Raw genomic sequence first — 6096 nt, 5'->3', positions numbered from 1 at the left:
CTTGAAAGAACAAAACTGGGGAAGTTGAGCTTCATAGAAGAGAACAGCTCGAGGAAGAGGTGCGTAGAAAGAGACTGCAAAACCAATGCAGAATATGTAGAGATTCGTAAGTCGCCATGTCATTGCATTGTTGCCAGCCGTGAAGGAGAGCTGCATCTGCCAAATGTGTGTCTGTCCTATCCCACTAAAAATTCGAGGACATGGTTTGGAGCGGAAAAACAAAAAAGATGCATATACGACAGGGCTGCTGTCACCGAAAATGAAGTTGCAGTACACTTCAACAGAAGAATGTACACTGCCGCATTGTGATAGGCAATTCTAAATGAGGCAAGTCGCACTTGTATAATGTAATGGCATATGGCACATAGCCTTGTCAGAACTGAGGGTTTTAGCCTCGTCAACAGTGCTTAAACTGGTTTACGATGGATAACAAGGATATATATTTCGCCCTTGAACACCTCACCCGTTTCAAGCCCCGAGAATGTGCAAATAATTTTTGTAATTAGCAGCAGCAGGTATACGATTCCTGGCGGCAGAAATATAAAGCGTTCCCTCGGTGCCTAACTAAATTAAAAAAAAAAAAAAACTGCACACTCATAGCGCCATTTTTTCTTTCTTTTTGGTCTGAATGGGCAATAACAAATTTTTGCTGTCAAAAGCACGTCTCCGTGTAGCATATGCGCATTTCTTATGCCTGCGGAATGCATTCACCTTACGGCTTCCACGGTTGTTCTTAAAGTGAAGTTCCCTTGCGGAGAAGCAGCATGGCGTAAGTTCTCGGGCCTCGCTGGCACGGCACTCTTCAAAAGAGGTACTGCGAGATAACCTGCCCTGCGGGGCGTTGCGTTTACGCGTGTCCCGCTTGCAAAACGGCGAATTGCTGCCTGCAGCGTATCTTCCGCGGTGTGAACCGGGTGCACGACGTCGCCGTATAATGAAGTGCGTAACGCAGGAGCGTGGCGCAAGAGGGTGCTGCATGACAGCCGCGTTCCCCGTCTTCGAATATAATAACGCTCGCAACGATGTCGCAACGCACGCTCGTACAGTTCTGTGCTGACATGAAAAGCACTATGCGCATACTCGCGTGGCGTGCATCGAATATATATGGTAGAATGGGCGGCCTCGTCTTTTTCTTTTTTTCTTTTCTTTTCTTTTTTTTTTTTTTTTTTTTTTTTGCGTAGCGACAGCCTAGGACGTGCCAGCCGTGTGCAACTGTTTTAAGCGCCGACACTTATAACAACGCCGATGGTGTGACGATTCCTTTTCAACAACGTGCGCCGAAACAATTTTTCTTTTCCTTTATTTTATTTATTTATTATTATTTAATTTTTTTACCTAACAAATGGGCTGTTACATAACAGCCTATTCGTGACGTCACGGGAAATTTGCGATTTCGCGCCCCGGCGTGATAAAGTGAGAACGCTGAGTCACGACACGATAACAGAGCGTAGAAAAACGTAGGTGAAAAAAAAAGTAACATGCTTTGTGGGGACGTGCCACTGCAAGAAGCCGCAATAACTGAAAAAAAAAAAAAAATACGCAGTACGGGGTCATCGTTCACGTGTACCTCCTTGAAATACGCGTGTAAAACCACGCACTATTTCGCTAACCGCGCGCGAGGTAGGAAAAGACGTGCTTGAAATTTGATTTGCCCGCCCATTCGCTGATCAGTTGTCCGTTCCCTAGCGGACAGCTGCGAAAATCCTCTTGTGCAACAAGCGTCGTGCGAGGGCGGCACACAACTCGTGTTTCACTTTACAGCGGATTGTCCCGTACACATGCAAGCCGCATCAAGACGATGTATGCCAAACCTCGTCAGAACGCACTGCGTCGACGATGCGTCACGTCCGACGCATATAGGTATATCTGTATGCTTGCTATACTACCGCAAGCCCTGCATTATTGCGAGTTACTTGCGCTTTAAAGTATAATATGCACATGTGTGTTGCTGTCTTCACACCGTTCCCAGGCACACGTGAATCAGCCGTCAGCTGCTTATGTGTACAGTGCGGCGCACTGTGTAATTAAAGGGGACAAATGATCATGTGCGAATTTCGCCCTCTGCATGTAAACGTACACAATCGCAAGCGGATGACTAGTGGATCGTGACGCTGGCACCCTTCTACACAACTGGGCAGTTGCAAGTTGGCATAGCTTTAGCCGGCACACGCGAGAGTCGTGCATTATAGAGTGAGTATAACCGGGCACTTGGTGTCACACGTTGAGCGGCTCAGCGAGCCGGTGCCTCGCGACCAGCCTGCTTTTATTTCTTTATGCGACTTGTGTGACATGTTCCTGGACACTAGAAGGGCAACGGGGACACCTAAGCTGGAACCACGACTGGTCCTGTGAGTCGCCGAAGCCACGTATGCAAGTACGCATACGTACTCCCCAGTGCCCCCCCCCCCCCCCCCCCCCTGCCCGGTTACAGTGGCCGCCAACACTTGACGCCAAGTGCACCGTTGCCTCTATATTAGAATGTTCCCTTTAACAGTGGACCGCTTTGTACTTAAGCGAATCAAGAGGAGGTCCGGGCTTGCCTCGGCACATGCCGGCACGTATTCTGACACGTGTCTTAGTCTCGGCGTATATGTTGCGCATGAAATACACGCGCTGACGAAATTCGCGCATTATCAGCGCCCTGGACACTTGATGCTATCTATACCTTGGGTCCGCCCTTGCTTGCGAATACGATAAAAAAAAGAAAAAAAAAAAAAAGGCGGCGAGACGAGACGAGCGTCGACACAACGTGTCAACTTTGCTCAATTCTGGGGCTTGTCAGTGGATGAAGTAACGTTTGCTTGTCGGCCTGAAAATGAGCGTGACAATTCAGTGACATGCATGTCAATTGCAATTGACAAATGCAGTGACAAATGCAGCAAATGCCTCGCATTTGGATGTGATTTCAGCTACAGTGTTCAGCAGTTCGCGCGGTAAAATGAACGCGAAACCCGAAGTTTCACGCACGTTCTCGGGTGCCTCGAGATTCCTGAGCTACGCATATACGTCCTCGAGTTTGAAGCGCCGCGCGAGACCATGAATGTGCGTCGCTGGATACTGAGAAAACGCATAAGGTAAGGGTCCTTTCGATTGCGCCATCTGAAAGTTCCGCGGCCTCGAAGACTTTTTGCAGCTGTGCGTGAGATTGCCAAGATATATAGTGCCGTCGAACGCGGCAGCTCTGGGAATTCTGTATTTACGAACTGGGGGGTCTGCACAGCCTTTCTGAAATGGTGGCACCAGCCAGTCTTGCCTGTTTTAATGGTATACTGCTGACTCGAACGTTGTCAAGGCACGAAACGCGATATATATGCTAAGCCTTCAAGCGCGCGCTAGTTTAGAAAATGGTATGTGCCGAGTCGACCTATATGCATCTTTGCTCATAGTTATTTCAGCATCACTGCAAAAAAAAAAGCAAGAAAAACAAAAGTTTTTGTTAGACAAATTGTCGTCTTCGTAACTCGCCCAGATTCCTAGGAGTGGCATTTCTCTATTTGCAGGTTCTCTAGTGACCGTGACGGCGGCATCTGCATGTCAATGTGTGTATACTTATCTAGATATGGTTTTATGAAACAAATAACGCAAGTCGTCATTTTTTTTCTTTAGAATTCCAGGTTTGCCTGGCCTGCAGAACCACGCATGTTCGCAGTATTTAATGTGTTTAGAACGTCTGGACGCGGCGTTTAGAAATATTAGAACTATGGCGTGACGTTAAGAACAAACTTCGCACTGTACTTCACAGGAAAATTCCCCTCGAAGAAGATATACAAAAGCATATAGAGATTATGGAATTATCACTCTTGTCGCGCTAGTTGTTTGATCAGCTTCATTAAACCAACTTTTTTTCAGCAAACAAAAGAAATTCGCAGCACAGCACGAAACAGCACGAAAATATACGGTATATATCGGCATGCTTTTGATGGACGGGATGCCCGGTGCTCATATATTTCTTGTTGGAAATGTACATTACAGCAGTATCGCTGGCGTTCTTGCGTTTTTTTTTTTAATTCTTGAACTGTTTGCAAAATTTCGGTCATTAACGGTCACAGCCGAATTGCCATCCCATTTGTGTCACCAGGTCGTTTACTGCACGGACGAATAGAGAAATGAATGGCACTTCGGTTAAAATATTATTTGTGTAGCACATGAGGTACTATAAGTACACTGCAAAATAATTTACACCCTGAAAAGTAAATAACGATATAAATCAGTCTATAACTCGCACCCTTTTGATGTAAGGGTGTGAGTTTAACGGTGTAATCCTTACACCTTTTCTGTGTAAGGGTGTAAGTTAAAGATAATTTACACCATTATTCACTTTTAAGGGTGTAAACTATTTTACAGTGTACCTCACTTAGAAACAAACCTATGGCAGTTTTCGGAGCTGTCTAAATTTAGTTAATAAAAAAAAAAGTCACGGTGCTGCCGCTAGTCTCAACATTAAAATAGAGATGGCGATACTTGGTGTGTAATGGCTTGCTGGAAGGTACGTACGTTATCTTGTTTCGTGTATTTGTCTAATTTTCGACCGAGTTAGTTGTGCGGATGGCGAGCTTACGAGGTCGGTTATCAGCGGTGAACCGATTATCCCATCTACAAAGGTTCCAGTTTACTGTACATTTAATTCTTCACTAGTGTGACCTCCGAGATCAGACGGCGCGCTTGCGGTCGCCACGCGCGTTGTAGGTCTCGGAGGCGATGCGTGAATATTCGGTCAACGTGCTTCTGCTCGATCGACGGGAGCTGCTACTACGCGTACGCTAAATAAAAAAAAATAAAGAGAGAGAGAGAGAAAAAAAGGGAAAGCACAGCGTGAGTGTTCTGCAGTTTTTGGCACGCTTGCCTCCTACACTGTTCTACGTAAACGCTCTAAAAAAATAAAGTTGACTTGTCTTTGGGAACAGCGCAGCATGTCAAACACTGAGCTAGCTTCGGCGCCCTGTCAAGAGCAGTTGAAGTATAACTTATGCGGCGCAATAAAACAGGTGGTAAAACGACAGACCCACGCATTAATGGTCATATTGCAATTTGTACGTTTCTTGGCTCTATTAAAAGGTCAGCGTACAACGAAGTGGTGGTGGAGCACGTTACAACGATAAAGGAGAGAAAGGTAAACACGGGTTACAGCTTTCGTATGCTGCTCTCGCCTCGTAGTTCCGGCTTTGCTAGCGTTCGCGACAATCTCTCGCACTGTCTCCCCAAAAGGGGCACTTGCATTACGTCGCCTCGTCATGTTCGGCGTACAGCTCTCGCTGATTTTGAATGCAACCTGCGCTTTCACAATCAGTCAACAAAAATAAGAAAAATCTAATGATCTATGCTGAATATAGGTTCGCCAATGAAGCCGTGCTTTCACGACAGCGGGAATTCCATTTTACGTTGCAACGGTCGAGGGTCCGTCAAGCTCACTGTAGCTGTTACCTTTGACCCCGTCGCCCTTGCGGAGAAAATAAACCTTCTTGTTCTTCTGAACGAACGCCCACGTGATACAACGCCCACATTCAGCGTGCAGACACGGGCTATGGGAATGTCTGAGTCTTTGTCAAACGTACTACACACTGGAAGGGACACATGAAGGTGAATGGCGTTCGCATCGACCTAACCGGACGAACAGTCCTATATTCTGTCTTGGTGTTGGTTCGGTTTCCTGGGAAACCGGTACCTGCAGGCTGAACGAATTATGCCAAGGACGAACTAAAATTATGCATCGTTTAATGCGACAATGCCTCATTACTCGAAAATCCGTGGGCGTGACCGAAAGATGGTACCAAAAATGACCGACGGCGTAAAGAGTAAAAACACAGAAAAAATGCTCGGATTGACGTCACATTTCTCAGGGGGGTTCCTGTAAACAAAGCAAATTAATCGCTTGCATCTCTTTGTGACAGTACTCTGCTTGGGCATACACGAATCAAGCTAGTTTGACGCTAACGTGATCTCCTTCAAATAGACCCCGACTGCACCCCGATCAATCTCCTGCGTTTCGAGCAAGTCCGCTATCTCGTCTCAGGCGGCGTTGGAAAGCTCAGTGAAGAGGTGACGTCATTTCGATAAGCGGCACCTAGGACGAATGGGGAATTGTATATACTATATAGA

Source organism: Dermacentor silvarum, chromosome 3, assembly GCF_013339745.2.
Source record: "Dermacentor silvarum isolate Dsil-2018 chromosome 3, BIME_Dsil_1.4, whole genome shotgun sequence".
Taxonomy (NCBI): Eukaryota; Metazoa; Arthropoda; class Arachnida; order Ixodida; family Ixodidae; genus Dermacentor; species Dermacentor silvarum.
Note: the sequence above shows the minus strand (reverse complement) of the source record.